Source organism: Balaenoptera physalus (genome assembly GCF_965194825.1).
Source record: "Balaenoptera physalus genome assembly, chromosome: 9".
NCBI classification, from domain to species: domain Eukaryota; kingdom Metazoa; phylum Chordata; class Mammalia; order Artiodactyla; family Balaenopteridae; genus Balaenoptera; species Balaenoptera physalus.
In genome coordinates this window covers 107,755,237-107,765,831 of record NC_138888.1, presented here as the reverse complement: position 1 = coordinate 107,765,831, position 10,595 = coordinate 107,755,237, and the positions used below count along the sequence as shown (strand labels likewise).

Sequence of the window (10,595 nt, the reverse complement as noted above, 5' to 3'; positions counted from 1 at the left end):
AAGATTTCCCCTGAGCCGGGCAGACGCTCTGGCCCTGCTCAGTCTGCACCACAGCACAGCACTGGATCTGGAGCAGCCACAACCAGGGAAAAGACTCGACTGTGGGAAGCAGAGGGGACCCAGTTCCGGGGTGGAGGCTAGGTGGGGTGGTGGCAGCCATGGTTGGTGCTTGCTCAAGAGGTGCTCCAGAAGCAGCCAAAATTTCTGATGGCAACCACTGGCCACAGCTCATTTCCCCACACACGCCAAGAGTCCACATGGCCCCACCTGCCCTATGGAGCAGTTCCACAAAAGGGTGTGGGGAGCAGAGGCTGGGGGCAGTAATCTGCTGTGAGGGACAAAGAGGGCTTGCACCTGAGTCTGCATCTAAATGGAGCCATGGACACCTGCACAGGCAGCACGTCACACCTCAGTCTGCACACCAAACCCATCTTGCTCCAGCACTCCCCTCCTCTGAGGCAAGGGTCCTGGTGCAGGGAGAGGGGAAAACACACACTTAAAGGGAACAGAACCTGCTAGAACTGACCCTCAGGGCTTCTGCTCCAGCAACTTGGGATCAGACTCTGACCCTGACAAGGTGATGATGGCTGCTGAGCAGAGGTGAAGTCCTGCCCCAGCTGGAGTCCTGTCTCCAGCTCTAGCTCCTCCATCTCCAGCCACACCCCCTACCAAAGTGATAGCTGCCAGCACACACTGAGGGAAGACATGACTTGCAAATCCAGCTCTCCCACCAAAGACATGGGTCTAATGACCCACATAGTCTGCATAGGGATGTTCCCACATAAGAACACCCCTTCAAGACTGCAGTAGATAAATGTTTCACCTAAATTCATAGAGGCAGAGAAAGTTAAGTAAAATGAGAAGACAGAGGAACTGCTCCCAATTGAAAGAGCAAGAGAAAACCCCTGAAAGAACAAATAGTGAAACAGAATAAACAATTTAACAGATAAAGAATTCAAAGCGTTGATAGTAAAAATGTTAACTGAATCAGGGAAAAGAATTGATCTAAACATGGAACATTTTGACAAGGAACTAGAAAATATTAAAAAGATCCAATCAGAAATGAAGAATTCAATAGCTGAAATTTAAAAAAAACACACACATTAGAAGGAATGAATAGCAGAAAAGTGGATCAGAATGCATAAGTGATCTGGAAGATAAAATAATGGAAATCACACAATCAGAACAGCAAAAAGAAAAATGAATTTTTTTTAAAAATGTAAGCAGTTTAAGAGATAACATTGTGTTCCAACATTCACATTATAGGAGTCCCAGACGAAGAGAGAGAGAAGGTGATCAAGAATGTATTTGAGGAAATTACAACTTAAAACTCCCCAAACCTGAAGAGACCTCCAAGATAACATTGTGTACCAACATTCACATTATAGGAGTCCCAGAAGAAGAGAGAGAGGTGATCAAGAATGTATTTGAGGAAATTACGACTTAAAACTCCCCAAACCTGAAGAAGAAAACAGATATCCAAGTACAGGAAGCACAAAGTGTCCCAAACAAGATGAACCCAAACAGAGCCACACCAAGACATCGTAATTAAAATGGCAAAAGTGAAAGAGAAGATTCTAAAGGCAGCGAGAGAAAAACAAAAAGTTATATACAAGGGAAACCCCATAAGGCTATGTCAGCTGATAGCTGATTTCTTTGCAGAAACTTTGCAGACCAGACGGAGTAGCATGATATAGTCAAAGTACTGCAACCTAGAATACTCTACACAGCAAGATTATCATTTAGAATAGAAGGAGAGATAAAGAACTTCTCAGATAAGCAAAATCTAAAAGTGTTCATCAATACTAAACCTATCTTAAAAGAAATGTTAAAGGGTCTTCTGTAATTGAGAAAGGAATAAGAATCTATAGGAAAGGGAAAATCCCAATAGGAAAAGAAAATATATAGGAAGGACTGAAAAGCAATCACTTAATAAGCCAGTACAAAGATTAAAGACAAAAAATTGTAAAATCAAAAAACTGTAAAAAGCAGCTATAACCACAAAAGAACAGTTAAAAGATAAATATGAAAATGCAAAATATGACAGCAAAAACACAAAATGTGGAAGAGGGGAGTAAAAATATGTACATTTTTAGAATGTGTTTGAACTTAAATGACTACCAGTTTTAAACAAGTAGATATAGTATATCAACATATATGAACCCCATGGCAACCACAAATAAAAAACTCACAATACAGTAAGTTCCCAACATACAAACCTTCAAGCCATGAACTTTCAAAGATGCAAAGGTGCATTCACATGTCCAATCACATGTTAGTTCACCTGCCTGTTTACATTGTCACGTGCGTGCATCCTCTACAAGTGGTTGTGCTTTTGTGTACTTTATTGTACAGTACTATATAGAGTACAGTAGTACAGTATCTTTTTTTCAAGCTAGATCTGTAAGAGGACGACTTCATTGAACTACTTGCTGTGCAACACAAGGAGCTAATTAATAAAGACCTGATGGAATTGGAGGCCCAGAGAAAGGAAGAAGAGAGACAAGAGGAAGAAGTAGTAACTGAAGAACTGAAGAAAGTCATGACACAGGAAATGGCAAGGGGATTTTCTTTATCTAAGGAGACACTGCTAGTTTTTGAGGCACAGGACCCGAATGTAAAACTGTACAACAAGGTTGCAGCAGCCTTTCGGAATGCAATGCAGCATTACCATGTCATCTCTGATAAAATAAACAGGAGCTACTACCCAGACATCACTGGATTGTTTTTTCAAGAGGGTAGATAGAATTGAATCCAGCAAGGAACCAGAACCTGTGCTATCAACGTCAGGCATGAGTAAAATTGCAGCTTGTCCTCCATCTCCTATTGCTGATGATCCTTCAGCTCTACCATCTCCCACCTCCTCTCCCTCCTCCAGTCAGTAACTCTTCTTGCCTGTTCACTAGACGCCAGCCCCTGTATGCCAGCTGTTGTACTGTACTACTGTACTTTTCAAGGTACTGTACTGTAAGGTTAAAAATGTTTTCTTTACTTTTTGTGTTTGTTTTTTATGTATTATTTGTGTGAAAAGTATTATAAACCTATTTTCAGTACAGTACTATAAAGCCAATTGTGTTAGTTGGGTACCTAGGCTAACTCTGTTGGACTTATGAACAAATTGGACTTACATGCTCTTGGAACAGAACTTGTTCATATGTAGGGGACTTACCGTAGATACACAAAAACTAAAAAGAAAGGAACACAAGCATACTACTAAAGGAAATCATCAAACCACAATGGGAGAAACAAACAGAAGAAGAAATGAATCAAGAAGAACTACAAAAACAACTGGAAAACAAGTATTAAAATGGCAATAAGTACATACCTATCAATAATTACTTTAAATGTCAATGGACTAAATGCTCCAATCAAAAGACATAGGGTGACTTATTGAACAACAACAAAAAAAAAGTAAGACTCTTCTATATGCTTCCCACAAGAGATTAACTTCAGAGCTTAAGACACACATAGCTTGAAAGTGAGGGTATGGAAAAAGATATTTCACGCAAATAAGAAGAAAGTAAGGGTAGAAATACTTATAGCAGATAAAATAGACTTTAAAATAAAAGCTATAACAAAAGACAAAGAGGGGCATTATCTAATGACAAAGGGATCAACACAAGAAGACGATTTACTTGTTAACATATATGTATCCAATATAGGAGCACCTAAATATATAAAGCAAATACTGACAGACATGAAGGGAGAAATGGAGAATACAAAATAACAGGGGACTTTAGCACCACACTGACATCAGTGGACAGATCATTCAGACAGAAAATCAATAAGGCAACAGTGGTCTCAAATGACACAGCAGGCTAGTTGGACTTAATAGATATCTACAGCACATTACATCTCAAAACAGCAGAATACATATTCTTTTCAAGTGTACATACAACATTCTCCAGGATAGATCACATACTAAGCCATGAAACTAGTCTAACAAATATAAGAAGATAGAACTTATATCAAGCATTTTTTCCAACCACAACAGTATGAAACTAGAAATCAACTACAGGAAGAAAAATGGTAAAAGCACAAACACATGGAGACTAAAAAACATGCTATTAAAAATCCAAGGGGTCAAAGAGAAAATTTAAAAATACCTCGAGACAAATGAAAATGGAAAAACAACACTCCAAAATCTATGGAATACAGCAAAAGCAGTTCTAAGAGGGAAGTTTATAGCAATACAGGCTTTCCTCAAGAAACAAGAAAATTCCTAAATAAACAATCTAACCTAACAGCTAAAGGAATTAGAAAAAGAAGAACAAGAAAACCCAAAGTCAGCAGAAGGAAAGAAATGAAGAATAAAGATCAGAGAGGAAATAGAGATCATAAAACAATAGAAAAGATTTTTTAAAAAACCAAGAACTGGTTTTTTTTAAAAGATAAACAAAATTGATAAACCTTTAGCCAGGCTTACCAGGAAGAAAAGAGAGGACCCAAATAAGCAAAATAAGAAATGAAAGAGGAGAATTAACAACTGGTACCATAGAGATACAAAAACATCATAAGAGAATACTACAAACAGTTATATGCCAACAAGTTGAAAAACCTACCAGAAATGGACACATTTCTAGAAATATATAACCTGCCAAGCTTGAATCAGGAAGAAATAGACAGTCTGAACAGGCCAAAAGCTAATAGTGAAATTGAATTTGTAATAAAAAAATCTCCCAGCAAACAAAAGTCCAGGATCAAATGGCTTCACAGAGGAATTCTACAAAATATAATTCTACAAAACATAGGTGTTAGAAGAACTAAAATACCTATTCTTCTGAAACTATTTCAAAAAATTGAAGAAGATAGAATACTCCCAAATTCATCCTACGAGGCCACCATTACCCTGATACAAAATCCAGACAAAAACACTACAAAAAAGAAAATTACAAGCCAATATCTTGATGAATATAGATGCAAAAATCCTCAAGAAAGTATTAGAAAACCAAATCCAACAATATATAAAAAGGATCATACACCATGATCAAGTTGGATTTATTCCAGAGTCACAGGGATGGTTCAACGTTTGCAAATCAATCAATGTGATACACCACATTAACAAAAGGGAGGCTAAAAATCACATGATCATCTCGATGTAGAAAAAACATGTGACAAAATTCAACATACATTCATGACAAAAACTGTCATCAATGTTGTTATCGAGGGAACATATCTCGACATAATAAAGACCATGTATGACAAACCCACAGCTAACATCATACTCAATGGTGAAAGTCTTTCCTCTAAATTCAGGAACAAGAAAATGATGCCCACTCTCACCACTTCTATTCGACATAGTAGCCTTGAAATCTAAAAGATTATTGAAGATTTAACTCCCCAGATGTGTGTTTACACTTCTAGGGGCAGATGAGACCCAAAGCCATAGGTATATTCCAGGATTCATAAAGCTAGAAACACTTGTTTTATCTTTCCCAGGAGATATTTATTTACATCTTAAAGGGTAAAACCCAGGGCTCTTCCTCTTCTCTTTCCAAGGAGAATTTGTTTATTGTAGGGACCAAAGGTAACTCTTGTTTCCTTGAAAGATGAGGGGACAGCCATTCATCTCCTATATAAGCTCCAGATTCATATTTTGTGGGTTCCTTTCCTACAGAATGACAACCACCCCCCTACTACATGTAGGCCTGTCCATTGACTCTCTTTGCATCATCCCTGAATGGGGAAAATTTTGGGGGGAAAGAACAAATAAGGTAATTTCTGTAAGTAACAATAATCTGTCCCTGTCCCAGTAACTACTTTCAGGATAATACAATAAATAGAGTTATTAAACATGTATCACCAGGCACTATCTTAAGCACTTTACATGAATTAACTCATTTATTCCTCATTACAATACTATGAGTTAGGTACTCCTATTTTTCCTATGTTAAGATGGAACACTGAGACACAGAGATAACAAGTAACTTGCCCAAAGGCTCCTAACTAGTAAATAGCAGAGGCAGGATTTGAATCCGAAGAGTCTAGCTCTAGAACCTGTGCTCTAAATACCATGCCACACTTCCTCTAACCAATAATCTTTCTCATTGACTATTTATGATTCACACTAAACCACAGTATTCACTGTGTCTAGAGATCTCTTATTCAGTCATATCCAACAACTTCCTTTCACAGTTGAAAATAATTTTACAGATGGTCTCCAGCTTATGATAATTCACATTAAGATTTTTCAGCTTTACGATGGTGTGAAAGCAATATGCATTCAGTAGAAACTATAGTTTGCATTTTGAATTTTGATCTTTTCCCGGGCTGGCAACATGCAGGACACTCCTCTCTTGTGATGCTGGGCCGTGGCAGCGAGCCACAGCTCCCAGTCAGCCATGTGATCACCAGGGTGACAACTCACAACCATTCTGTACCCAGACAACCATTCTGTTTTTCAGTTTCAGTACAGTATTCAATAAATTACATGAGGTATTCAACACTTCATGATAAAAGGATTTGTGTTAGATGATTTTGCCCAACTATTGGGTAATATAAGTATTCTGAGCACGTTTAAAGTAGGCTGGGCTAAACTAAGATGTACAGTAGGTGAGATGTATTAAATGCACTTTCAACTTACAATATTTTCACCTTACAATGGGTTTATCAGGACATGGTCCCTTTGTAAGTTGAAGATCTGTATAAAGAAATTGTCTTTCTGCCTAGTCTTTGTGGGTCCTGAAAGTATACATGTAGCTGTTTAATGCTTAAAATAAAACACTCTCTCCTCAAGATAATTCTGCCAATTTTGAATGGGCTACATGTAGGCCATAAGTATTCATGTGTTGATGGCCACAGGCTAAACTGATGAGTTCATTTGATAGTCCCCATTTCTACTACATTGATTAAGATAAAATTGTCTCTGATATCTGAATAGCTTTCAGTATTTTCTGAACAAAAGTTTTACACTTTCTTCCTCAGCTTCTCCTGGAGAAACCTCTATGTATCTTGTCATGGGACTAGCAGGAAACAGGATAATTGAAGAGAGTTTAATAGAGCATTTATTTACAAAGGAGTAGGTAGTATTGGGAGAAACTCACAAAGGCTGGTGCAGTAACCTAGTGCCAGGAAGAATTAGGAGTTATTGCCACCCTTTGGACTGAAGGGAAAGAGAGGGTTACCAGAACCCCGAGGGAGAGGCTGTAGTTGTCACACAGGGCTGCCCTTGGAGTTGTGACCTGTAAGAGAGGAACAAAACCAATAAATGGCAACCCAGCAAAAAGGAAGCTGGAGGGATAAATACCCTAAACCCATTCTCCTCTCATTATCGTAGGTCCACTGGGGCCTCCTGTTAACCAGACCCAAGCTGAAACCAGATGGGGAGGTAGCCTTTGGTGTAGTTCATAAAAGTCAGCCTCCTAGGACAAAAAGCACAGTGAAGAAGGAGGGAAAGCCAATCATGAGAAAGAAACAGGAAATATCAAGCACATTCTGGGATAAAAGAGACTCACGTGAACTCTTCCCTATCTGTTCTTTGCAAAGGAAATTTCTCCTTAAAAAAGTAGTTTCTCATTCATTAGTTACATGTGTTAAAGTGCAAGATGTACACAATTACGGCCTTCTCTGTGATCAGCAGTCACAACAAAGCTATCATGTGCCTTGAGCCATGTGGCAAGGACAGGAAGCCCTGGAGATGCAGGCTGCTTCAGAGGACATGCTGTGCAGGTGGAGATCCCGGAAGATAAGTAGGATCACAGGAGCACAGCCCGAGGCCACCAAGATGGAGCAACCAAATGAGATTTATGGAGAAACTAAACTCTGTTCCAGGTAAACCTTATTCAGCCAAGGTGAAGATTAAGATTAAGGCTGAAAGATATAGAAACTTAAAGTTTACTAGGCACAAATTCTGTTATGTGTTATTTCATTTGAAGACACGAACCATGAAACTTTTGTTTAAAAGCTGGCTGTTTTTTCCTATTTTTATAGCATGTCTGATAAAGAAAGTTTGGTGAATACTAATGGTGATAAGTAAATGAACTTACAGCAAGGACTAAATGGACAGATCTCCCAGCTTCCGCATTCCCCCATCACCTCCACCTGCCCCACGCACACAAAGTCTATTTATTATCCATACAACAGAATAAGTGATTTTTTTGCCATATAAGTCAGATCGTGTTACTTTTCTGCTTAAAATTCTCTAGTGCTTCCCCATTTTATTTGCAATACAATACAGACCTTACCAAGTCAAAAAAGCCCTACCAGAATTTTCCAAACCATGCATCATGCTCATTTATGGATCATGAAATAAGGTTCCCCAGAAACCCACAAGTGAGGTCTCCCCTTATTTTCTTCAAGTGCAAAAGTCACATACCCAGAGAGAACTTTTCTGACTACCCCATAGAAAGTAGCTCCATCAACATTTTCACTCTCTTTTTTCTTACCCTACTTTATTTTTCTCCAAGGCTTTTATTATCAAATGAGATATCATGTATTTATTTGTTTGTTTGTTTCATCCCTTGCTTTACTGAAATGTATGCTTCATGAGAACAAGGGCTTCACCGTATTCACTACTGTATCCCCATGCCTAGAACAATGGGGGCTCAAAAATTTGTTGATGATGAATGGATGGATGGAGAGAGGGATGAGGTAATAGGATGGCCTTGAGGAAATAATATGCTAAGAGGACTCTGGAGCAAACAGATGACCCAGTTTCCTTCTGGAAAGACCACCTTGCCTGTCACATCCCCCTGCTGTACACGCCAAACACACACATATACACACACCTCCCTCACTGCCACCTGCAGGACTCTACCTACTGTTAATATCAGGAGAGGTAAGCCTTCAGCCAGGTGGCAGTGGGGAGAAGAGTGTGGAGTGAGTATTTGTGTGATTATCTGGTTTGCCCTGCCTAGATTGAAGGCTTTAAAGGGATGCCGAGAAGCAAGATTGTCTACAGACCCTAGAATCTGGCTTTAAAGGCTATACCAGCTAAAGCCTTTACTGTGGCCAGCAAGAGCCCCCAGCTAGCTCAGATCCTTAGCACCAACCCTCATCTCTTAAATTTTATCAGACTCTCACTTCAGCCTGCCTTACCCACAAATCCAACCTTATTCCAAACATTTTTCCTTCAGAAATCCCATTAATTACTCTGATTAAATATGTGGCAGTTTTAATAATTCAGCAACCAGAAAACAATTAATTTCATAGTATATGCAATATTTTTAAGTCTTAAAAGAGAAAAAAACATGTTTATTTCTTAAAGCAGCCATATAGAATTGGTTACTAACAAGACATTACGTCAAAATCAGTTGTTTTCAAAATAAATGAATTAGTCCACTCCATTTGCAAGTGTGCTGGCCCTTGTGACCAAGGACCCTCTACCCCCAGATTTTGCTGCCCCTTCACCACAGATTGGCTTCCTGGAGATCCTGCCTGTCCTTAAAAGGAAGGAGGCAATGACCACCATTCTCCCGATAGCAAGGCTGAGGATTAATACAGAAAGGCAGATGGAGGATTGGCCCAGAGCACACTGATTGGAGGCCCAGCAACTCCACAGGGTTTTGAAGAATAAGAAGGCACCCTTAGAAAAATCAAGGACTTCTCTTCCTAAGCCTACTAGTGTCGGCGGCGGCAGCAAATGTTGGCCGCATGGGCAAGGTCCGGGCCATGTTCAGTGCCATCATGGAGATCGTGAAGCCCAATGGCGAGAAGTCTGAAGAGTTCGAGGAGGGCATCTCTCATGCCCTCCTAGAGCTGGAGATGAACTGAGACCTCAAGGCCCAGCTGTGGGAGCTGAACATCACGGCCACCAAGAAAATTGAAGGTGGTGGTGGTCGGAAAGCTATCATAATCTTTGTTCCTGTTCCTCAACTGAAACCTTTCCAGAAAATCCAGGTCCTGCTGTGGTGTGGGAGTTAGAGAAGAAGTGCAGCAGGAAGCAAGTTGTCTTTATTGCTCAGAGGAGAATTCTGCCTAAGCCAACTAGAAAAAGTCATACAAAAAATAAGCAAAAGTGTCCCAGGAGCCGCACTCTGACAGCCATGCATGACGCCATCCTGGAGGACTTGTTTTTCCCAAGTGAGATTGTGGCCAAGAGAATCTGCATGAAGCTGGATGGCAGCCGACTCATAAAGGTTCATTTGGATAAAGCACAGCAGAACAATGTGGAGCACAAGTTTGAAACATTTTCTGGCGTCTATAAGAAGCTCACGGGCAAGGATGTTAATTTTGAATTCCCAGAGTTTCAGTCATAAACAAAAATGACTAAATAAAATATTATTCACAATTTTTACAAAAGCAAGGACTTATTCATTCATTCATTCATTCAACAAATATTTATTTGCCAAATATCAGCAGTCTAACACATACCAGTTATAGTTCTAAGCACTGGGGTAAAATGATGAGCAAGATAGACCAGGTGTCTACCTTCATGGAGCTTATGTTCTAGTGGGAGGGAAAGGAAAATAAATAGGAAACCAAAAAGTAAGTAAGCCAATAACCAAATAGAATCCTGTTAGAGAGTGATAAGCCGGTGCAGGAAGTAACCTGAAGTAAGGAGGGAGAGAGTGAATGAGCACCTGGGCTTGGGGTGGATGAGGTGGGCGGTGCTTTAGTGGAGGGGACCATGGAAGGCCTCTGAGTAGTGACAGCTC

General features: G+C 39.7%; 1 pseudogene across 1 annotated transcript; it reads left to right on the top strand.

Moving 5' to 3' along the window:
• The first annotated feature begins 596 nt into the window (after positions 1–596).
• On the top strand, positions 597–10,228 carry LOC309666634 (small ribosomal subunit protein eS7 pseudogene; annotated as a pseudogene). The gene has a single exon. The product of its transcript is annotated as a small ribosomal subunit protein eS7 pseudogene (transcript).
• The last annotated feature ends 367 nt before the right edge of the window (positions 10,229–10,595 follow it).